General features: G+C 42.4%; 1 protein-coding gene across 4 annotated transcripts in view; it reads left to right on the top strand.

The window, feature by feature from the left end:
• Positions 1–25783, top strand: part of lef1 (lymphoid enhancer-binding factor 1) — a 178168-nt gene that overhangs the window by 141743 nt on the left and 10642 nt on the right. The window lies entirely within an intron of this gene.

The following is a 25783-nucleotide window of genomic DNA, read 5'->3' as shown; positions in this document are numbered from 1 at the left end:
CTCTAGGTATGACTTTCTAACAATACAACAGCCATGACATAAACTAATAAAAATCTTAACTTCTTACACTGTATTCTACATTGTATCTTACAATACTAACAGCAGTATATTTTCTTTAACTAACATAGACTAATAAACCTTTTATTTCACACCTTGGAACTTATAACATGTGTGATTTTGTCTCAAACTGTGCAAGACTGTAGGTAGATCTAGTCTCTGTATCTAGCTGGGAGTTTGACTTGTCTCCCAGACCTTGTGCGACAGAACTGTGACTGTGCTTGTCCTTCAGAGTCAGTCTCTCGAGTAACCTCTGTGTTTGCATTTCCACCTCGGTCTGTCTGCGCCGAACTTTCACCATCACTGCGTCGTGGGGTTTTGTCACGCCCCTCACTCTTGGTGTCGTTTGTTTCCATGTCTGTATCCGTGGAAATGTCCTGTGTATCTGTACGTGGAAACACCCTCTCACCTGTCTTCAGCAGATGCTTCCTGTTCCTCCTGTAGACTCTTCCATCTGGCGTGCGAACTATGAAGGATCTTGGTTGCTGATGCCTGTTCACAACCACAGCTGGCTGCCAAGTGTCTCCTCTCTTTATTCTGACATTTTCACCTATATGCAGATCTGGTAACTGTCTTGTATGTCTGTCATAGTAGCTCTTTTGCTTTCTTAATCCGTTGTATCGTTGTGGTCATTCAGTTATGACCCCTCTGGTCTTCAGCTAGACCGTTCTTCTGTGGTGGACTCGTCACTCTGGCATGAATGGACACACACACAAGTCCCCACCGGCCCTGCTTTTACACTGATAGCCTTACTGACCGACCGACCCACCTTTCTGTGGGTTCCCAACACTCAGTCAGTGTCCACTGGCGTGTCTCTGTCGATCCTTGAGCCCTCGTAAAAAATATGTGTCGAATGTATGGTAGGTTTTCTCTCGGTTCGCAGTAATCTTGAAACTTTTTCTTCAACACTTCAATTTTATCTCGCTCACCCTCTTGGAAGACAAACGTGTTGCAAACCTTTATTGCCTCTGCTCCTGCTACATGCAGAAACGTAGCACACTGCACTTTCTCCGTCTAGTCATCTGCGCCACTAGCAGTGCAAAACAGCTCAAACTGCTGGAGCCATACCTTCCAATTCTCAGCAATATTACCTCATAGGCTTAAACTCGACGGTGGCTGTAACTGTGACATCTTTTTACGTCTCTTCTCTTCCTTTCCTTTTCGCTTTCTTCTGACACCATGTAGCATTAATGTGACTCGGATACCGCGGTATTAAACACACACGTTTATTCACCAGACTTCCATTTTACAAAACCCCGCGTTCTGACGTCATACGCACTCTGACCTATGAATACTCACATAATACATTACAATTACAGCACAGAAACAGGCCTTTTGGCCCTTCTTGGCTTGATAAACAGTATAAAGAGGTGGAATTAGGTGAGGAGTGAGATCCAAAGAAATACTCATGCACAGGATGGTGAATCTTTGGAATTCTTTACCTCAGAGGGCTGCAAAGACTTAATCATTGCTATTAAGTGTATAAAAGGGAAATAAGATAATACAGGGGAATGGTGCTGAGGTTGAAGGCCAGCCAAAGTCTCAATAGATGGTGAAGCTGTCTGGAAGGGCCAAATGGTGTTTCATTAGAACTCTGAGGAGATTTGGTTTGTCATTTAAACCACTCAAAATTTTCTACAGATGTACCTTGGAGAACATTTTGACTGTCTGCATCATTTTCTCGTATGGGGGGAGGGGTGGAGGCTACAGCACAAGATGGAAGCAAGATGTATATATATAATTTCCTATGTGTATGTTCTAACATAAATACCAATGGTAGGTAAGTCCTGCTGATTTAATCCACCAGGAAAGAAAGTCTACTGGACTGTCTAACTGGAGGGCTAAAGGAGGGAGATTTGCCCATGTTCAATCCTGAAGAAAAGAGAAATTCACATGCTTTGTCCTTTGACACTTTTGTCCATTATCTCCTTCTCTGTAACCCCAATTCAAGCAGATGCTTTTTATCTCCAAGCGAACGAAGGCAGATCAAATTGGTTTTTCATCAAGTCAGCCATTTGAATTTAGCACGTCTCTGTCAGATAACTTGGACTGAGCTCTCTCCCTGTTTGTTTTCGTACATTGAACGCCTGTGGCAAAAGCAGAGTGATTTTCAGATTGTTGCCAGATTTGATCAGTCTACGTGCTGAGCTCTCAGCAGACAAGACGAGGCTTCTGAGTAGACCTGTATCTTGCGTGCCTTAAGCCAGTACTGTTATCTTAGTAAACAAATAAGCAAGTGGTTAGTAACGTGTAAGGTAGATTGTTTCATGCAAACAGGAAACTTGGTGTTTACACACCCACTCATCTGCAGATTGAGACGAGTGTGACCTGACACAGCCTTGTGTATTCTTAACTTCAGAGTGAATATGCGCCTCCAAACTAAGGTATCCTCTCATCTCTATTTGAAGGCCAAGAAGCCTGAATAACTTGAATGCGGAGGCTCTTGAAATTAACTGTTGTTTGCTTTTAACAAAAATAGATAGCTAGTAGACACTGTGCTGTTTGCCACTGCTGCTTATTGCATCAAATAAGTAAGTAATGATTGAGTTCAGCAGAATCCAACAGGCGGATAGGAAATGCTTAGTTGAGCCGTCTAGTCTTCTAGGAGGAGATGGACTTACAGGCGTCCATTCAGGCCAGAATCAGGCTTAGCCAGGACTGGTCCCTGACCGCCCACTGTAGAACTTCCTGCTGCCAAGTGTCTGGGCTCACACATGTTAAACAGCTAAAATGCCAGAAGGAGAGAGGTCATTTCCAACTGAGGGTGGGGTGGGGGGAATTGCATGAGTGAGAACAGTATGCTGACACATGCTGAGGTACCAAACACACATTGAGTGATAAACATTTGGTAAAATCTTTAGATTCTTTATTTCAGTCTCCCGTCTCCAACCCAAATCAAAGTGAAAAGACTGACTAATTTGAAATTGTCTCTTTGGTACAGGTCGGGTGTGGTTGGTGGTAGGTGTGGTGTGGTTACTGTATACAGTGTGCATAAAGAGGCAGCTGTATCAATTGTAGATTAGGAAGAATCTTCTGTCTGTTGGGATCTTCTTCCTGCTGTGCTTTATTCAAAGCCCTGCCACAGCTGGAAGAGTTGAGAATGTATCTTTGATTGCGAGCGGTTTAGTGCTAGATTCGATGTTGTTTGGGCTTGCCTTCCCTTGGCCAGAATTCAGGTGTGGGGGGCCCGCCAGAAGGGCCTCATCAGAAATGGGGCCTCATTAGTTGAGGTAGGGGGCTTGAGGGGCGTCACACATGCCTGTGGCTACATGTTGTGCACTTGATCCTGACTTGGATCACAGTAGTCTACCGTCGCAGTCTGCCAGTGGGATGTGACAACACTATCCCATTCCACACACATCCTACTTCAGTCTCCCTCCCTCTCTCACTCTGCCTTTCTGCAACTACATATCCCCTTATGCTGGCTAATGTTTCAGCTCCCTTAATTTTATCAACTTTATCATCTCCCTTGGATGATTGACGACTTTCCATCAAGTGTCACAGATGGACTATCTGAATGAAATGTAACTCAGAATAGGGTGCAAATATGAGGACTCCGCCACTGCTTTTGTTGTTAGTTGTAAATAAATATTGATAAACATTCCTAAAGACCTCTTTACTGTTCAGGGCTTATTTTAAAAGAATCATATTCTGCTGTTTATTTTGTGTGAATACAACCTCTTTTGGAGCACTTGAGTCCTTTTTTAAGCTTTAATTGGGAGCATTGTGCAACACCGTAGGGATTTGGGTAAACATTTCAGGTTAACATTGCAGTCTATTACTGTGGGAAACAGATAATCATAATTAGTATCACATTTATCATCACCGACTTAGATATTGTGAAACTTGTTTGCAGCAGCAGTACTGTGCAAAGAAATAGAATTACTATTATTTACAAAAATAAGTAAATATTGCCAGAAAAGGAATAAAATGTTAATATTCATGAGTTCCTGGACCAGTTAATAATCTGATGGTGGGCGGGGGGGGGGGGGGGGAGCTGTTGCTGAATCATTGAGTATGGGTCTTCATGTTCTTGGATCTCTTTCCTGAATATAGTCATGAAAAAAGAGTATGTACCAGATGGTTAGAGTCCTTCACGATGAATGCTGCCTTATTAAGGTACTGCCTCTTGAAGATGTGCTCGATTGTAGGGATGGTCTGATTGTGGTGGTTGAGTGTGCAGCCTCTTGCAGTCCTGTGCAGTGGAGCATCCCTTGCCAACCGGTCAGATTGATCACCACTGTACACCTGTAGAAACTTAGAACAGCTTAACTTTTGTTAGTATTGTTTCTCATTTGAGATGTTAGGCCCAGATTCCAACTGTCCTCCTCAGAAAGACGTACTAGATCTATCACACCATGTTGAAGAAGAGCAGGATAGATATCATGGGTGTAATGCGCCTGGGAATATCTTGACACTGTGAAAAAAAAGTTCCGTCTGCAAACTACGCCTATGTTTTCCTATTATCTGCATTGTCTTTTGAGTTTCTCCCCCTTTGCCAATTACTCAGTTTCCCTGTCCTGCTGCTGTCCTTTCTCAATCTCATGCAATCTGGATGTTGTCAAGACCTTGAACAGAAATGGGCCTTTTGTTGTACCGTCAGTCTCACTGAGGTCAAGGCTGAATGCTGAGAGGTTAGTGAAGCCAGAGGCTGACGTTGGCATGCATGTTATTGACCAAAACTCGAGAGTTTGGGTGCTCATTCAGCTGCTGAGTAAATATTTTTAATCTGCCCTCTGCCCTCTGACATCTGACAATGCCTCTGAGCCTACCTGGTATTGAATTACTATCAGCTGTAACCTGAGGTAATGGAGAAGAGGCAGCCTTGAAATTAAGTCAGAATTAGCGAAGAAGGAAATTCTTCCCCAAATCCAAACATGAACATTGTTTTCTATTGATGCTCACCCAGCAGAAATGCAGGCTGATTCACACATAGTGGTGCAGGTGACAGCGAACTGATGCAGGCAAGTCTGTGAAGAGCATCTGCGTATTGTGTGGCTCAGTTACTCTGGGGGTGGGGGGAAGCTGTCTCATATGACTGAACCACCTACTGGTGAAGAACAAGGTGGGGGTCTTTAGTGAACCTGATGCTTACAGGTGAGCGTTTCAGGGTAAGCACTGCTTCTGAATGTTCCAAGCTATCCTGTTGTCCGTACCTTAATTTGTACATACCATAATCCTATATCGTATGTAAAAGTCGAGCAACATGACTGTGTGGTTAATATCAGCAAGTATTAAACTGTAATATCTTCAGCAATAGCTACTGAAAAAATGCAAGCTTTGCTGAAGCATGCAGTTCCTGCATTCATTTCAATTCTGTGCCCCTGATAAGCGCTCCATATATGGATCCCCAGTTTGAACTAATGTCCAGTCTTTGGCTCAGCTGACAGCTGGTTTGTCACAAAGTCAGAAGATTATGGTTGAAGTATATTAAATCATGACAAGCATAGACAGGGTGAGTGCACACTGTCTTTTTCTCAGGGTTGAGCAGCAAGAACTGGAGGAAATAAGTTTAGGGTGAGGGGGAAAGATTTAATAGGAACCTGAGGGGCAACTTTTTCACCCAAATGATCTGAATATGTTACAATCTGGGGAGGAGTGGTTGAGGCAGGTACATTTAAAACATTTGAAAGGAACTTGGACAGGTACATGATAGGAAACGGTTGGAAGAATATGGGCCAAACTCATACAAATAGGACTTGAATATTGGAAGACATAGACCAGTTTCTATGCCGTATAGCTTAATGGCTCTAGGTGCCATGGCAGGTACCTGAGCATGTGACCAAGGACTTTCTGTGCAGTACATGGGAATCTCTACTGTAAGTATGGCAATCTTTCCAATAAGCCAAGGATCTTTCTGCTCTCTCAGAGCCATAGCAGTATCTGAAGAGCAAAGACCATACCTCTCTGTGAAGCAGAGTCACACAAACATTTTACCTAGCATGTCAGTGAAGTATTTACTGAAAAACACAGCTAACATCGGTCTGAGTTACTTGTGTGAGACAACAGCTTCCTCTTAACTTAGAAGCTAGCAGAGGGGAAGACCCAGAATAACAGAAGAGAGAGTGAAACTGACTACAAAATGCACCATTGTTGATAGTATTTGTATTTTACACTGAAAGTATACACTTTTACACTTGTCCTCTTGACATGGGTGTTATTAGCTGGGCCAGAATTCGTTGTCCACTCTGAACCACTTTGAATTGAGTGGGTTGATCTGATTTGGAGTCACATGTAGGTTGGAGAAGGCTCTCGGCCTGAAACGCCGTCTATTTATTCTTCTCCATAAATGCTGCCGGATCTGCTGAGTTCTTCTAGCATTTTCTGTCTCTTTTAAGTAAGAGGAGTATATTTAATCCTCCAAAGGATATTAGCCAAACAGATGGATTTTTACAGCCATCTACTAATTTTATACACTTCAATACTAATATTAGTTTTTAAGCTGCATTGTTAGCCTTGGATCATTTGGTTATTCTCCAATCCCTCTCTGAGAGTGAAGGTTATGTGTTCATAGCCCATTCTAAAATATTGTTGTTCATTGTCAGCTGCACGTGTACAGTGAGGTCTAGGTAAAAAGAAAATACTTGCAAATGTCACTCCATTCTTCCAGAAGGGAGAGAGGCAGAAGAAAGGAAACCACAGACCAAGTTAGTCTGACCTCAGCGGTTGGGAAGATGTTGGAGTTGATTACTAAGGATGAGGTCTCAGGGTACTTGGAGGCACAAGATAAAATAGGCCATAGTTAACATGATTTCCTCAAGGAGAATTCTTGCCTGACAAATCTATTGGAATTCTTTGAAAAAATAACAAGCAGGATTGACAAAGGAGAATCAGTTGATGTTGTGTACTTGGACTTTCAGAAGGCCTTTGACAAGGTGCCACACATGAAGCTGCTTAACAAGCTACGAGCCAATGGTATTACAGGAAAGAGTCTGGCACAGATAAAGCAGTGTTGCTTGGCAGGAGGCAAAGAGTGGGAATAAAGGGAGCCTTTTCTGACTGGCTGTTAGTGATTAGTGGTATTCCACAGGGTCTGTGTTGGGACTGATTCTTTTTATGTTATAAGTCAGTGATTTAGATGATGAAATTGATGGGTTTTTTTCCAAAATTTGCAGACAATATGAAGATAGGTGGTGGACAGGTAGTTTTGAAGAAGTAGACAAGCTATAGAAAGACAGATTAGGAGAATGGGTGAAGAAATGGCAGATGGATACAGTGTCAGGAAGTGTATGGTCATGCACTTTGGTAGAAGAAATGAAAGGGTTGACTACTTTCTAAATGGAGGGAAAATACAAGAAACTGAGGCACAAAGGGACTTTGGAGTCCTTGTGCAGGATTCCTTAAAGGTTAATTTGCAGGTTGAGACTATGGTGAGGAAGGCAAATGCGATGTTAGCATTCATTAGATTATAAAAGCAAGGATGTAATGTTGAGACATTATAAAGCACTGGTGAGGTCTCACTTGGAGTATTGTGAGCAGTTTTTGGCTCCTTATCTTAGAAAGGATGTGCTGAAACTAGAGAGGGTTCAAAGAGGTTCACAAAAACGATACCAGGATTGAATGGCTTGTCATATGAAGAGTGTTTGATAACGCTGGGCCTGTATTCACAAGAATTCAGACAGAAGAAAGAGGGGTTTCCTCATTGAAACTTATCGAATGATTTAAGGCCTTGATAGAGTGTATGTGGAGAGGATGTTTCCAATGATGGGAGAGTCCAAGATCACACAGCCTCAGAATAGAGGGACGTCCTTTTATAACGGAGATGAGGAGGAACTTCTTTAGCCAGAGAGTGGTGAATCTGTGGAATTCTGCCACAGGCAGCTGTGGAAGCCAAGTCTTTATGTATATTTAAGGTGGGGGTTGGTAGGTTCTTGATTGGCCAGGGCATGATGTACGTAGAGAACACAGAAGATTGGAGCTAAGAGGAAAATTGGTTCAGCCATGGGGAAATTGCAGAGCAGATTCAATGTGCCTAATTCTGTCCCTCTATCTTATGGTTTTATGGTCTTATAATACTTACAACACAAGGTCACCACATCAACTGTCCAAGCATTTGCATACTAACTTTAGTCATGAGGGTTTGTTTGAAGTCATGAGGGGGCATAGATAGGGCGAATGAAGTCAGTATCTTTCAAGTGTTGGGGAATCATGAACTAGAGGGCATAGGTTTAAGGTGAGTTAAGGTGAGACAGGAAAGATCTAATAGGAACTTGAGAGGCAACTTATTTACACAAGGGTGGTAAATCTGTGGTATCAGCTGCTACAGGAAGTGGTTGAGGCAGATTTAATAACAAATTTAAAAAAAACAGTTGGGTAGGTACAGCACAGTGCAAAAGTCTTGAGCCCATATATGTACCTAAGGTACCTAAGGCTTTTGTACAGTACTGATTTTGTTATTGTGGAACTGAGAGCATTTGTGAAACTGGTGGGGGCAAAGGATGCTGGGTGGAGTGACGTGGGAGGGGTGTGGGACAGATGGTAGAGCTGGAGTGCCAGGGATATGGGGTGGCACAGGTGCACCAGGCAAGGTCATTTGATTGGTTTATTGATCATTACAGACTGCCTCCCCAGAGCTTCGCACACCCTCCCCTCTTCCCAACTATGATTCCCCTCTCCCTGCCCCCTTCCCACTCTCAGTCCACAACAGAGGCCCATATCAGAATCAGGTTTATCATCACTTACATATGTCATGAAAGTTGTTTTTTTTTTTGCAGAAGCAGTTCAGTGGAATACATGAAATTATTTTAGTACTGTGCAAAAGTCTTAGCCACCCTAACTATATATATGTGTCTAAGACTTTTGCAGAGATACATAGTAATATACATTACTATGGAGAGGTTTAGAAGGTAATGGGCCAAGTACTGGCAAATAGGACTAGTATGGATGGACATTTTGGTTGGCATAACCAATATGTCCTGTTTCTGTGCTGAATGACTCTAACTTCTCCTTAGGAATTCACAATTGCCGTGACTTGCTTACACTCCAGTTTTGTGGGTTCTGAGGTCATTGATGAGGCCAAAGTGGGAACCACAAACTCTTCCATAATTGTGGTATGAAGTCGGTGACCTTTCGTTTGTGAGGCTCCTTCTATCACCTATACAAGGCTTAAACTCAAGGTCTCAGTACCATCCTGAAAGCTCTTAATTTCACTGCATTGAGAAATTCCCAGGAGTCTGAGGATGCCATATTCTTTTTCCTTCCTTGAATCTTTTCTCCTTTCTGCCTGGTAATCTCTTCCCACAACAAAACTCAGAATAGAGTGTCTTGGGATGCAAACTGGCATCAGGCTAACAAATGACATGAGTTGTCTGATATCATTTGCTGGGAGGCAAAAGAAACAGACGATGCTGGAATCTGGAGCAGAAAATGAGCAGCTGGAGGAACTCAGCAGGCCAGATAGTCAAATGGATAGTTGTAGTTGATGTTGCAGGTTGAAACCCTCAATCTGAATTGGAAGTGTAGATGGGAGATTGCCAGTATGTAATGGGGTGAAGGAGAATGGTGGCGCAATAGCTGACAAGCGAATGGTGGATCTAGGTGAGGAGAGTTGTTTGGCAGATGAAGGCAGGTAGAGATATGGACAAAGGCTGGGGTGTGATAGGTAGAGCCAACAGAAAGCTGAGGATGAAAATGAATAAGAAAGGAAGATGAAAAGGAACCAAATAAGGGAGGTGGGCTGATGGAAACAGTTGGTGGCAGTTCACAAGTGGGAGGGATATGTGGGTGATAGGCAAATGGAGAAGTTGAGTGTAACAAGGGCATCGATGCTGGAGATACTGGCCTAGATAAAGACAGTGATTTAATGTCTATGGTACTACATTCCTCCCATCAAGCCCACTTACTGATTAAGGTAGGTATGACAGCTACATTTAAAAGGCACGTGGATAGGTTTATGGAGAGAAAAGTTTTAGATGGATGTTAGTCAAATGCAGGACCAGCTTAGACTGCCGTCGGGGTTGGCATGGGCTAGTTGGACTGAAGGGCCTGTTTCTGGGTTGTGTGACTCTATGACTCCATGACCATAAAGGTCAGATGGGTAGATGCTCACCAGACCCCAGCAGTGTCCTCCAGGGTGGTAGGCCACACGATTAATAGAGCAAGGCGTCCACTGGTTAATGTGGACGAGTTTGATCGGTGGTTTCACAGTGGCTGCACGATTCTGTGATTCTATGCTGCAGCCCTGAGCCTCATTGACCATCCCAGCCCTTACAGGCTGCCCCTCCACAGCAAGCCATGGGCAATTCACTGCTGTGGATCATCAGCAACGGACAGAGTTACCACAGACTCTTGTCTGCAGGGAAGGCAGGAGTCATTGCCTGCATGGCAGCACTGTCAGTAACCCACCTCTCTGTGTATCAAGCCATAAACACCCGTTTTAGTACCAGTTGCTGCTCTCATTTCTGGGAGCTGTGATGTAACTGTGTATATCACTTACAGTATACTTCCTCCTCTCTTTCTCCTGTGAGTTACTGTGGTTCAGAGAGAAATTATGGAACCAAAATGCTTTATTATGGCAGATAATTAAGAACATGCTTGTCTAACCTTGGGAAGGGGCGTGCGAGAACTCCTTTGACAGGCACACATTGGAGGATAGCTAAATTTGGTTCGTTCTTTCCCAGCCTTTCTGCTTAGTCTCCTTTGCTGACTGTTTGTTGTCAATTGTCACTCACTTGCCTCAGACTGAAATCAAAAGGTCGCTGTCTCCCAAATGAATGACTCCAATTGTTGCAGTAATTCTTTTCTTCGTTTTGAGATTTGATCAGCCGCTTTATTGTGGCCTTTTCTGAAGGCATCGCAAACAGTGAGCGCACTGTCCACCACATTCTAGATTTATGATACTAACTTGCAAGCGGATCACAAGACAATGGTAAGAACAACAGATTCTGAGGATTCCAGACAGTGTAACCTTGTTTTCTTTAAACCTTGCCACTGTTGAAAACTGATTTGGTGGGGAACAAGACCTTATTTGTATTCTTTGGTACTTCTCTGTAGTGTGTTGGAAGGACTAGGTATGGAATATACAGTTTCTGTGAGAAAGAATTAGGCAAGCAGTCTAGAAACTTAGTGAAACTTATTGGAGTTTGCTGGTACTGTGGTTCAGCACATCTGCTTTGGTGATTTTAAATTTGTGATTCTTTCAAGTAGAAGGTTTGGTAAATCTTAAAGATAAAGTCTACAGATGCTGGAAATCCAAGGTAACACACACAAAATGCTGGAGGTACCCCTTCCAATGTCAACACATTCTGTTTATGAAAACTGCCTACAATACTCCAATGAGGGCTCACCAGTGTCAACATTATATCACAAACACGAGGAAATCTGCAGATGCTGGAAATTCATCAACAACACACACAAAATGCTGGTGGAACACAGCAGGCCAGGCAGCATCTATAGGAGGAAGCACAGTCGACGTTTTGGGCCGAGACGTTCGTCAGGACTAACTGAAAGAAGAGATAGTAAGAGATTTGAAAGTCGGAGGGGGAGGGGGAGATCCGAAATGATAGGAGAAGACAGGAGGGGGAGGAATGAAGCCAAGAGCTGGAAAGTTGATTGGCAAAAGGGATACACAGCTGGAGAAGTGAGAGAATCATGGGATGGGAGGCCTGGGGAGAAAGAAAGTGGGAGGGGAGCACCAGAGGAAGATGGAGAGCAGAGAAGGTGTGATTGTGAGAGGGACAGAGAGAAAAAAGAGAGGGAAAAAAGGAAAATAAATAATAAATAGATAAATAAGTGATGGGGTAAGAAGGGGAGGAGGGGCATTAACAGGTGTTAGAGAAATCAATGTTCATGCCATCAGGTTGGAGACTACCCAGACAGAATATAAGGTGTTGTTCCTCCAACCTGAGTGTGGCTTCATCTTGACAGTAGAGGAGGCCATGGATAGACATATCAGAATGGGAATGGGACATGAAATCCCTTCCCCTCCTGTCTTCTCATATAATTTTGGATCTCCCCCTCCCCCTCCCACTTTCAAATCTCTTACTATCTCTTCTTTCAGTTAGTCCTGACGAAGGGTCTCAGCCTGAAACGTTGACTGTACTTCTTCCTATAGATGCTGCCTGGCCTGCTGCGTTCCATCAGCATTTTGTGTGTGTTGCTTCAACATTATATCCTTGCTTTTATACTCTAATCCTTTTGAAATGAATGCTAACATTGCATTCACCTTTTTAACCACCAATTCAACCTGAAAATTAATCTTTAGAGAATCCTGTACTAGGACTCCCAAGCCCCTTTGCACATCAGATTTTTGTAGTTTTCTCTCCATTTAGAAATTAGTCTACACTTCTACTTCTTCTACCAGAGTTCATGACCATACATTTGCTGACACTGTATTCCATCTGCCTCTTCTTTGCCCATTCTCCTAATCTGACTAAGTTCTCTGTATCCTGTCTGCTTCCTCAACATTACCTGCCCCTCCACCTACCTTCGTATCATCTACAAACTTGGCCACAATAGGATACTTCATAGATATTTCTTGATCCTCTGATTCTCCCAGCAGTTTATTCTTTGCACATATTCATTGCCTCACGACAATGAACTCAGCCACACAGCAAAGAAGATAATGCACGATTAATGTAGATTCATTGACAATCCTGTTTGCCAGGAGAACGTCCCACAGGCAAATCTTTACCCTGATAGCTCCCCTTGCCCTCAAGGTGTTAGACTGGTAACACCCATTGGAATGGATCAGTTTGGATTCTCTTAATCAATTTATTTCATGGAATCAAAGTGGCGTTAAGTTCTGCAGCACCACAACAGGCCCTTTCCCCAATCTGTCCATGCCAATCAAGAGGAGGTCCCACTTGCCTGCATTTTGTCTATATATCTCTAAATGTCATTTAAAGGTCGTAACTCTACCTGATTCTGAAGCGCAATCCATATACCCTCTGCCCTTTGTGTGAAAAATTTGCCCCACAGGTCCATTTTTAATCTTTGTTCTTTCATTGTAAACCTGTGCCTTCTAGTTTTAGGGAGCCCCCATTCCCTGAGAAAAGGAACATGATTATTCATCGCATCTGTGATGTCACTCTTCAGCCTTCTACATGCCAGAAAAAAAAGTCCCAGTCTATCCATCTTGTTTTGTTTAAAGCTGAAGCACTCCAGGCCTGGTCGCACCCTCACTAAAAATCTTTTTTTGGATACTGATGTTTTGATCAGTGGTTCTTCTGAAGTCAAAAATGAGGCCTAAAACTTGTCGCTTATAATTGTTTGTTAAGTGTTACAAGAACAAAGAAGACGAAGGCAGGAAGATGAAACATAAGTGTGAGAGGGTAAGAGACAGAGAGAGAGAGAAGTAGGGGGGAACACAGTGATATATATGTATAGAGAGAGAGAGAGAGAGAGAGAGAGAGAGAGAGAGAGAGAGAGAGAGAGAGAAGTAGGGGGGAACACAGTGATATATATGTATAGAGAGAGAGAGAGAGAGAGAGGGGGGAGGGCAGGAAAAAAAGGGGAAAAGAGAACAAAACAACGCAGTTTGCTCCTCTTGTATCACTTTGCTGATTCCATTGAATTCCGATGGACAACAGAGCTTCCTTTCAAATTCTATTGCTTCAATCAAGCAATAAGATGGCCTCTATTCAAACAATGCAATGAGCACAACTGCAACCACTAGGAAACACGCTGAACAATTACGTGTATGTAGGTAACTATATACAAATACAAACAAACATAAGAAAGTTGAACTGAAAGGGAAATAACAATTATGCAGCTTAATCCAACATCTTCCCCAAACTTTTCCACCTTAATGGTGTGCTTTCTATAACTGGGTGACTGGACTCAATGAAATAGGCTGAAAGACTACACCATAAGAAATGGGGCAGTAATGAAAGGTAGATCTTAAAACCATCTGTCAGAAATAAGATCCTACCTACATAATTATTCTAACTATGTTTCAAGAAGTGTAAAATGCTTTGGATGTCCCAAGACATGAGATATTCTACAAGTTTTATTAACTTCAGACAGCATGTTGAATGAAGAATTCTGGCATTTATTAAGAAATGTGCACTAAATTCCTTTTTGCCCTTGATCATGCCACTCTCCACCCTCTCTTCCCTCACCTGGGGTTTGCTCATCCTTCCTACTGGATTATTCCAGTAAATGAAAACAAAATAACTACAGATTCTGGAAATCCAAAATAAAACACAAACAGTCAGGAGATCAGACAGCATCTATGGAAAGATGTGCTGTCATCTGTGCTCTGTGTAACCAGAATTGAATTCCATCTCCATAGCAATAAACAATACATTATGTTGGCTACTTGAAGGTTTTGTCTGATCTTCTGTACAGCAGTTCACGCTGAACCCCTCCACCTCTCCACTTCCTATTAGGCCCCAGGCTCTAAAAATCATACGTAGCTCTTCAGCTCAACATCCACTAAACCATTAATAAAACTCTGGGAAAAATCTCAAAATGTTTTCAAAGTTCAAAATAAATTTTATTATCGAAGTACTTGTATGTCACCACATTCAACCCTGAGATTGATTTTCTTGTGGGCATACTCAACAAATCTATAAAATAATAAGTATAACAGTATCAATGAAAGGCCACCCAACTAGGGCATTCAGAGTGCAGAAGTCAACAAACTGTGCAGATACAAAAAGAAGAAGCAATAAAAACAAATAAATAAGCAATAAATATTGAGAAAACGAGATAGAGTCCTTGTAAGTGAGTCCATGCGTTGTTGAAATATTTCAATGATAGGGCAAGTGAAGTTGAGTGAAGTTATCCCCTTTGGTTCAATGCCAGATAGTTGAGGGGTACTACCAGTTCCTGAACCTGGTGGTGTGAGTCCTGAGACTCTCATACCTTCTTCCTGATGGTAGCAGCAAGAAGAGAGCATGTCCTGGGTAGTTGGGGGGAGGGGTCCCGATGATGGATGCAGGCTTCCTGCAACAGCATTTCATGTGGACGTGCTCAGTGGCTGGGAGGCCTTTATCTGTGATGGACTGGGTGGTATCCAGGACTTTTGTAAGATTTTCCGTTAAATGGCATTGGCGTTTCTGTACTGGGCTGTGACGCAGCTAGTCAATATACTCTCCACTACACATCTATAAAAGTTTGTTAAAGTTTTAGATGTCATGCCAAATCTCCAAAAACTTCTAAGGAAGTAGAGGCACTGCCATGCTTTCTTTGTAATTGCACTTAATAGATCCTCCAAAATAATAAGACCTAGGAATTTAAAGTTGCTGACCCTCTCCACCTCTGATCCCCAGAAAGAATAGCTCATGGATCTCTGGTTTCCATCTAAAGTCTACAATCAGCTCCTTGGTTCTGCTGATACTGAGTAAGAGGTTGTTGTTATGACACCACTCAGCCAGATTTTTAATCTCTCTCCAATACTGATTCATCACCACCTTTGATTCAGCCTTTGATAGTGGTTTTATCAGCAAACATGAATATGACATTGGACCTGTGTTCAGCCTCACAGTCGTAAGTGTAAAGTGAGTAGAGCGGGGGCTAAGCACACAGCCTGTGCTGATGGAGATTGTGGAGGAGAAGTTATTGCCAATGTGCACTGACCGAGTCTGCAGGTGAGGAAATCCAGGATGCAATTGCACAAGGAGGTACTGAGGGCAAGGTCTTGAAGCTTATCTATTAGTTTTGAGGGGCTGAAACAATAATGGTGAAATATGAGTGCAGATTTCAATGATAAAATACTCTGGAAATATTTAGTAGTCATGGAGAGAAACAAGGTTAACAATTCATTGAAGATTTATCATAAGAATAGAAAAACTTGGAGATTAATGGATTTTGAGATGCACAGAAAAGCAGGAGGAGAGGAGAAAGAAGGGACTGGGGAGATGATAAAAGAGGTGATGGAGTGCTCTGATTTTATAAAATTTATAGAGGGAGGCTTGGGGCTGTAAATTGAAGGTAATTAAATTAGTAAAATTGTCAGTAGAACAGAGGTAAAAGATATCTTGTGGGTGTAAATTTTGAGAGTTGCTCAGTTCTTTAATTGATCAATCACCCAAGACAGAAGACAAGCCCTGTGATTACATCTGTTTGTACTCCAGTGCAGTATGTGATTCATAGGCTAAAGATTTCTCAAGCAGCAACACTGCCGGTAAAGTCAGGGGGTTATTTTAATACTCTTATTGTGTGAACTGGATTAAAGTGTCCAGATGATGAACTAGCATTTCTTTTTATGCCTCTATACAATAAAAACTAACAAAGTGAAAATCAACTAAGCTGCAGATGTTGGAGATCTGAAATAAAAGGCGGAAGTCCCAGAGATGCTCATCGGGTGAAGCAGTGTCTATAAGAAGAAAAACAAAATTACCATTTCAGGCTGAAGAGTCTGTCAGTTCTGTGTGAAAATACAATTGTATTTGCATGATTTCATATTTGTGTACACTTACAAATCTGTACAATGCATTCAAATAGACCATATATTGCATTTATTTGCACTTATTTATTGTCATCATACAATGACTTTGTAATACAATTTTTTAAAAATACAATGACTTTTAACATTAACCATAGGTGAGTATCCAGACTGAAAACTTTCTGTGGGTTATGTGTACCGATTTGTTTCCTCAGTGCAATATTTCTCTGCCATAAAAATATAATGGAAATTTTGGTCATTTGATTTAAAAGGACTTTGGTATTCAGATGAGAATATGAATGCTTAACTGTGTGCAAGTTTGTGTTTGGATGCGATGAAGAGAATATTAAAAGCAGAGAAGTGCAGAACTATTGAGAATGGAAGTATATGTCTACAGGATAGGAGCATTCAATGAAATGAAAGCACTGATTGAAAATAGCTGGACCATTGAAATGTAAGTATTGTGGAATTGAAGCCAAGCTCAAGAATTCTTTTTGGAGGCTCACAAGAAGCTGCAGGCGCTACACGGAAGGGTAGTGGTTAGCACGACACTAATACAGCTCAGGGCATCAGAGTGCAGGGTTCATTTCAGATGTAATCTGTAAGGGGTCTTTATATCTTCCCCATGGAATACATGGGTTATCCTTGGGTGCTCTGGTTTCCTCCCACAGTCCAAAGATGTACCAGTTAGTAGGCTGATTGGTCATTGCAAATTCTCCCGTGATTAGGCTAGGGTTGAATCAGGGGCCTTCTCGTCTCGAAGAGTCAGAAGGGCCTATTCCTTGCTGTGTCTCTAAATTTAAGTAGATGCTGAAATCATGAACAATATACAATCTGCTGCAAAAACTTAGGCAGCATCTGTGGAGGGGAATGAACTGTTGGGTGATGCCATTTTACCTGAATGAGCTACATAGTACACATACTAAAATAAACAGTACTGCTAAATGATCTGTTCACTTATCCACAAAATCAGGCTCCTCACGACAACAACAGTGAGGAAAAATACAAAATGAGAAAATCTGCAGATGCTGGAATCCAAGCAAGACACACAAAACGATGGAGGAACTCAGCAGGCCAGGCAGCATCTATGGAAAGGAGTGCAGTCGACATTTCAAGCCAAGATCCTAACCAAGTGATAATAAATGAAGGGAAGTTGGCAAATGAAGGGTCTCGGCCCAAAACTTCGACTATTTACTCTTTTCCTTATATGCTACCTGGCCTGCTGAGTTCCTCCAGCATTTTGTGAGGAAAAATATTGTCCAAGATGCTTAAGGTAGTTCTTCTAAATAACTCTAACTTGGCATCCACTTGAGAGAGCACCTAATTCCTTGATTTAACATCTCAGCCATAAAGACATCACCACCAGTAATACACACAAAATGCTGGAGGAACTCAGCAGGCCAGGCAGCATCTAGGACAGAGTACAGTCAACATTTCAGGCCGAAACCCTTCGGCAGTCACCACCAGTAATACATATTCCTTCAGTACAGCCTAGGTATCAATGGAGAAGGAGTCTTGACTGGCCCTGTGGAATATTTTCCTGACTGGCTCTATTTCAAAGTCAAAGTGAAATTTATTATCAAATGCGTATTTGTTACCATATACCATCTTGAATTTCATTTTCTTGCAGCGGTTTATAAAAAATAAGAGAAATACAATTGAAATTGTGAAAACTATACATAAGAAAAGACTGGCAAACAACCAGTGTGCAGAATAAGGCAGGCTGCAAAGTATCAGCTGGTTTGCTGTGTGATATCTGAGTACTAATTAACACAAAGCTAAACAAGTATGAACAATATTACTCATGGGAAAGCAACAGAAATAAGACCAACACAAGAGATTCTGCAGATGCTGGAATCCAAGCAAGGCACACAAAATGCTAGAGGAACTCTGCAGGTTAGGCAGCATCTGTGTGTATGAATAAGTAGTTGACATTTTGGGCCAAGTCCCTTCATCAGTACAGATACAAATTCTTCTAATCTCCTTCAAACTTCTGCAACTCTTGCTTCAGCTAGTGGCTTAATATAGGGATGATAGCAGCCCCTCTCCCCCCCCCCCCCCCACCCCCCCGGCCCAGCCAAACTAAAGGAATCTCGTTTGGGTGGATACTGCGCGATGTGTCCCCTGTAACAAATCAGTACCCCGAAATAACAAACAGCACATAATATGTGGTTAAACGATTAAGCTTTATAATTCCTAATTTGACTATATGGTTAGTAAAAACAACAAAAAAAGAAAAGGGGCCCATTCTCATGAAACAGTCCAATACGCAACGTTGGAGCTCACTGCTAAGGCCGTTCGTCCACCATTGACCTCCTCCGATCGTCGCTGACCTTCAGACCCTCGCTCCAAGTCCACTCCGTCCGGTGGTCTACCAACTCTCTCCATTCGCATCTTCTCTCGTCATCTCTCCCCTGCAAAAGACCGCAAAATCCCTGCTCCCAGACCCACAAGAAAGAACAACATCCCGCTCATTGGCTGACATGTCCCATTATCTCTAGTCATAACCCAAACATTGCTGCTACAGAGAAACCATTATCTAGGCAGTGGAACATTACAGAGAAGCCATTACTTTAGCAGTGAAACCTTACACCATGTTACACTTATGATGAATTTTGCTCCATGTTCAGAGTTGTACTTTGCTGCTGTGATCCTCTGCCTTCCTTAGTTTTCCCATGTGGCTCAGCTTCTGCTTTGTACCTTAATGGAAGGATGGTTTAGATGTGAAGTGTTAACTGCTGATTATGGTTATACATGTGGGAGCTTATATAAGACTCTGGTAGTAGTGGTCAGAGCTGCCACTAATAAACCTTGTGGCAATGGTCAACTTCACTGAAATTGTACATTTAAAATATTTGACAGAGGGTAGGGGGACTCTTTGTGGAGTTATAATAATCTAAGTTTGTAGATACTCTAGAATTTTAAAAAGGAATGAGAAACATTTCTTATTACATTAAAATCCTCAGCACCTTAACAACAGGATCCCATCCTGCAATGAGAAGTTGTAAAAATATACGAAACCAAAGAAGCCTAAGAATAACTAAATTGAAGTTATTTAGATGAATCATATTTACCACTCGTAAGCCTGATAACTCTTAGAATCTCTTTTATATATGAAGAGGATTTCACCTCCACAAATGCATCCACTATTGGGATTATCTCCCCTCTGATCTGCTAATTACTTCACACCTGTGTCCCCTCATTATAGACCACTATTGGATAAACCTTTGATCTTTTTATTCCTAATAAAATAACCACAAGGATAAAAATATTATGGTTAAACAGATTAGCCTTCATTCTGCCATGAGCAGTGCCATCATACCAGACTAATTGAATCCCATAGCTGGGTGCTCAGGTTGGGCAAAAGCACACCACTGCTTCGACTTCCGCCGAGGGCTTAGGAAATTTGGCCTTGTGCCCATTGCTCCTCACCGATTTTTAAAGATGCACCATAGAGAACGTCCTATCCAGATGCACTACAGCTTGGTTTGGCAACTGCTCTGCCTAGAACTGCAAGAAATTAACTTAGAATAGTCTATCACACAAAAAAATGCCCCTCTATAGACTCTCTGCTGCTGCTTTTCCCACTGCCTTGGGAAAGCAGACAGCGTAATCAAGGACTCCTTTCATCTTGGTCATTCTCTTCCACACCCCCTCCCAATACCCACCACCCAATCAAAAGCTTAAGAACATGTACCACCAGGTTCAAAGATCTCTCAGTTTCTCAATCCATCTTATTTGTCTGTCTGCACTGTACTTTCTCTGTAACTGAAAAGGTATCTTCTTCATTCTGTTATTGTTTTCCCTGTACGCTACCTCAATGTGCTTACGTATGGAGTGATCTGTCTGGACAGCACGCAAACAAAACTTTCCCTTGTACTCAGTACGTGTGTCAAAAATAAACCAATTACTAACCTGGGAGTGGTCAAGAGAACAACAATATGCATTTATGTAGCACATTTAACACAATAAGAAGTCACAAACTGCTGGCAGGAGTATTATCAACATAAAAACTGCCACCCAGTCTGGAAAGGACATATTAGGATTGATGATCAAAAACTTGGTGAGGGAGACTTAAAGAACACGTAAAAGAAGAAAACGTAGAGATGAGGGAGAGCTACGGAGGGAATTCTAGAATCTGATGCCTGGGCATTTTAAGTATTATGCAGATTTTCTTCAGCAAATATTCAGGTGTGGACATACGGGTGCACTTGCAAATTTCTACAGATGTACCGTGGAGAGCACTCTAACTGATTACATCACCGTCTGGTACTGAGCGGGCACAGCACAGGATCGGAAAAAGCTGCAGAAAGTTGTAAACTCAGCCAGCTCCATCCTGGCCTCCCCAGCATTCAGAACACCTTCAAAAAACAATGTCTCAAAAAGTTGGCATCCATTACTATGGACTCCCCAACACCCAGGACATGTCCTCTTCTCATTGATACCATCAAGGAGGAGGTACAGGAGCCTGAAGACACACACTCAACATTTCAGGAACAGCTTCTTCCCTTCCACTATCAGATTTCTGAATGGACAGTGAATCCATGAACACTACCTCAGTACTTTTCCTCTATTTTTGCACTACTTAATTAATTAAACTTTTTCATACTTACCCCTTATTGTAATTTATTGTTTCTATTATTATGTAATGCAATGCACCACTGCTGCAAACCAATGAATTTCATGACATATGCCAGTGGTATTAAACCTGATTCTGATTCTGTATGAAACAATGATAACTGGCAAGTATGATTATGAAAGGCAGCCTTCTGGCGAGGCACTGTCCCTGAACAGAAATGGAACGTTCTAATGCCCTTCTCTTTCATACAGAGGGTGCCCAAGCCTGAATGTTCTTCAGACAATGAATTTTTGAAATTTAGGACTAGCTTGAAAAATAGAAGGCAACTTGCACCCAGCAAGGTCCTGATTATTGTACTGAGTTGGCATTGTTTATGTTTTAAAAGTAAGGTAAAAGAATGAGGAGAAGGCCTTGTCTTTTCTTGAGTAATGACTTAGCATCTCATACGCCCTCTCCGGGAAGCAGGCAGGGTCATCTGAGAGGGATGCGACCTCAAGCACTGGAATGCAGTCTGAAATGAACGTTCAAGTCTCCGGACTGGGATTTGAACCCGTAACCTTCTGACTTATGGGGTGAGAGTGTGACATATGAGCCACAGCTGCCACCACTGCATTTAGAGCTTGGGAACACAAGGGCATTCACAGTGGTTTTGCAGGCCACAGGCTGTTGCTGATGCTAATATCTGTGGAGAAATGGTAAAATGTTGTGTCACGTTTATATGGGTATTGGCTTAGGTGTGTGTTTTTGTGTCACTGTGGTATGGATCACTTTTAACACATTCTGTAACAATAACAAATCATTGCTTAATTGAGCAGCATACGTTGTCTGTAACCAAAGCTTCCCCAAGCTTTGGTATTATGATCTAGTAAACTATACTCGAAAAGTAGTTTTGCTGCAGTGTTCATGCTTCTGGACCTCAGTAATTAAAATAGTCCACCCTCACCCACATGCTGTATTAAAATTACCTTGTTTCGAAATGTAGTTTATTTTAGAAATGTCTATGTTGAGGCATGTTTATAATCAGAAAATATAATTTTGCATTATAAATAACCAGTCCATTAATTTACTAGTGCTTTAGGTGGGAAGAGAGATTTTTGTATTGAATGACATTACTTGAAAAAAAATCAATATACAGATGCAAAAAATAATATGCTGGGGCTTTGGTTTCCTGCCCCCTGCAAAACTAGTTTAAACTCTCCTGAGTAGCATTAGCAGACCTCCTGACCAGGATGTTGGTTACCCTCCAGTTCAGGTGCAACCCATCCCTTTTGTACAGGGCACTCTTCCAAGGATCTAAGAACTTGAAACTCTGTCCCCTGCACCATCTCCTCAGCCGTTCATCCATTCCTACCTGCACTAGCTCGTGGCACCAGGAGTAATCCAGAATTTTCTACCTTGGATATCCTTCTCTTCAGCCTCTTTCCTAACTCTATATACTCATGGTGTAGGACTTCTGCTTTTCTGTCTGTATCATTGGTTCCAATAAGCACTGCAATTTCTGGCTGTTCAAGCACCCCCTTGAGAATATCTTTCAGGTGCTCTGATACACCTGGGACCCTCGCATCCAGGAGGCAACACACCATCCTGGTATCTCTTTTGCTGCCACAGAATCTCCTTTCTGTCTCCTTATCTATCGAGTCCTCTATAACTACCACGCCGCCTGACTTTATCATTCCCTGTGGAATCTCAGAGCGGGCCACAGGGCTTCCAGCCTGGCTACTGCTGCCGTGCCTCGATGGACTATCCCCAGCAGTATCCAATGGAATAAACTTGTTACCAAGGGGAACGGCCACAGGTGAACTCTGCACTAACTTCCTAATCCCCTTGGCTCTCCTGGTGGTCACCCATCTACTGTCTGAAGCCTGCACTCTGGGTGTGAACACCTCTTCAAAAGTCTCAACTATAACATCTTCAGCCTCCCGAATGATCCTAGGTACATCCAACTCCAGCTCCAACTCCTAGACACAGTCAGTGATGTTGGGTGCATTTCCCAGAGATGTAGTCATCAGGTATCCTGAATTCCCACATATATCCTCAATGTATGAGTGGTGTGGTGGTCTGCCCATTTTTTGTGTGTGTGTGTGTGTGTGTGTGTGTGTGTGTGTGTGTGTGTGTGTGTGTGTGTGTGTGTGTGTGTGTGTGTGTGTGTGTGTGTGTGTGTGTGTGTGTCTGTGTGTCTGTGTGAGAGAGAGAGGGGGACTTGATGGAAATTTGCCCTACCAGCACAGTGTGGCTGGTAACCTTGCCCTCTGTTGAGGAGATGTGCCTGTTTCTGGAGGCCCAATAAACCGTGTGTTGCTTCAACTGAACTGTCAAAGGTCTTAACAGAGGAACAAAAAAGTCTCCTGGTGTCCTGTTGGAAAATCCCTTCTTGGCCACAATTAGCTTTTTAATTGTCTTTTTTGTAGATCCTTGCTGTGTGTATTCTCCCACAGAATAATAGCCATGTCTTGACTAGATTAGGGACTGTGAACTCCGCTGGGTCATCTAGAACGCCCTGGCTCATCATGCTGTCACTTTTCTGGAAAGGCTGTCTACACTTGGGTTGAACCAGAAAATACACTACCAGCGTAAGCTTATCATCAGAGTAAGCTCATTCTGCATAGGACACAGACCAGCACAACACAAGAGCCGGCCCTTTGCCCATGATATGTGTGCCAAACAGATCAATTCTCACATTTGATGTTTGAAAGAAACCATGGAAATGAAGGCAGATTACTCTGGGTTTTAGAACAGAATCTGAGTTGGGTTTCATCTGCAATAATTGAAAGCTTTGTCAATGTGATAACTGTAATGGTTTCTAGCCGGAGGTTCTCCTGATCATAATCTCGAATACCAGCACGTGGATCTGCTACCACTTAATGACTGAAGCTCCAAGCGGCAGAATCCGTAGACCTGAAAGGCAACAAGATATGAGGCAGGCACGTTTATGAAAAGATATGAAGCAGTATGTTTTGTGTTATTTCTGTTGATTTTGACAGCACCTCCCTCTACTTCCTCTAAACACGGTGCTGAGGCATTCAAGTCAGAGGGCTAAATGCACCATTTATTCTTTTCCCGCAGCTCTCTTCAGGCCTTGACGGGTTGCTTTGGGTCTTGGGTCCTCCAGGCAGAAAGACCTTCCATTCATAAAGCAATCTTCACTGGTCCTGTGAATTACAAATGTGGTAAAGAAGTGTTGCAATAGATTAGTGCGCAGTCCACAAACTGCAGACTCAGAAAACTCCAATAATTTCATGCTTTTGGGACCTTATGAGCAGAGTTTTCAGATTGTTCGTTGTCTTGAATATTTTAAAACAATCTTAGTTCACTTCCTTGTAGACTTTACACATTAGCGTAAACAAATTTTCTACGGAACTCACTGAGTCTAAAAGGTATTCAGAAAAGGGGGCACTGAACAGTTTAGAGGAAGGGGTGGAAAGAAGGCCCAGGTAAGTTTAAAGAGAACGTGGGAAACAGGGTCTCAATGAGTTTAAAGCAGTATGGGAAAGAGAACCCAGTAAAGTGGGTGTTAGAACCAGAACCCAAAGTGCTAGATACCAAACCAGCAAGAGTTTCAAACAATAGATAATAGATTATTGGAGTTCTACTGCAATCTGTTTTTAGTCATACTGATTAACAGATAAATATTGGTGAGAACAGGGAACGCTCTTCCTCTGTGTTTCTATGCCACGGAATATTTGTAGGTTTAGGTAAGAGGGAGGATGTGGCCTTGTGCTGATATCACAGTGGTTAGGTAGCACATCCCTCAGTCACAGACTGATACACCTTAGAAACAAGTTCTTTGGCTCACCAAGTTCACACTGACCATTGACCTCCCATACACACTAATCCTACATTAATGCCATCATTTTAATTCTCCCCTTAATCCCTTCAGCTTTCCCCAGATTTTACCACTCGCCTATACACTAGGGGTAATTTACAGTGTCCAGCTAGCTGCAAAATGGTTGTGACGTAAGAAACTGGTGCAGTGACAGGAGAATGAACAACCTGCACACAGAACGTGTCTGAGGTCAGGATTGGACCTCTGGCTTTATTAGGCAGCAGTAAATGGCTGCTCCACTAGGCCACCACATTGGCCATTGGCCGCGGGATCATTTGCCTCCACCATGGGTCCTTGGTTTATCATTATGTCCTCTCAGTCAACATCAGGAAGGAACTCTAAATGATTTCTTGGTCTAAGCGTGTGAAGTGCAGCTGGGTCATTGTAGGACTGTGACATTGTTTCACAGCTGGAACTGTGAAACAAGAACCTTCTCTGGACAAGACTCCCTTAGGCAATAGCAAGGCTAAAGAGTAAATCGCACAGTCAGCAGGGAGAGCTTTGGGTGACCTTCTCTCATCTGTGTAATTTTTATTACTGTGCCAGGAATCCATGAAGTTATTAACAAAGATGATCCTAGCATTTAACTTTGTATCATCTGCTTATATCTTAATTAGCAAAAACAGCGCTGTGGGAACGAATGTCCTTGGTGGCTCAGAGCCATATTACAAGATTTCTTTGGGGCCTAGACTGGATTAGGCTATCTAGGAGCTGAGATGATACCTGTTTGTTCTAGAGAGCAGGTAAATGCAGATAGGTTCTTCCTACCCACTGCTCTCCACTTTACCACAGTTCAGGTGAAGATCTCAGAAGGACGCAATGATAACCCGGTTTCTGCTTGTCACGTGAGACAACTGACAGGAAGTTGAGTTAGTGTCTATTTGATGCCTAGACAGTGACTGGAAACAAAACCACTGAATATGGCCACCAATATTTCTTCTCTTAAGTGGTAGTTATTGATGTTAAGCAATGTTTTGTGCAAAGGAGTGGCCTT

The sequence above is a fragment of the Hemitrygon akajei genome, chromosome 4 (genome assembly GCF_048418815.1).
Source record: "Hemitrygon akajei chromosome 4, sHemAka1.3, whole genome shotgun sequence".
Taxonomy (NCBI): domain Eukaryota; kingdom Metazoa; phylum Chordata; class Chondrichthyes; order Myliobatiformes; family Dasyatidae; genus Hemitrygon; species Hemitrygon akajei.
The sequence above is the reverse complement of the archived record's forward strand: the minus strand, read 5'-3'. Positions and strand labels throughout refer to the sequence as shown.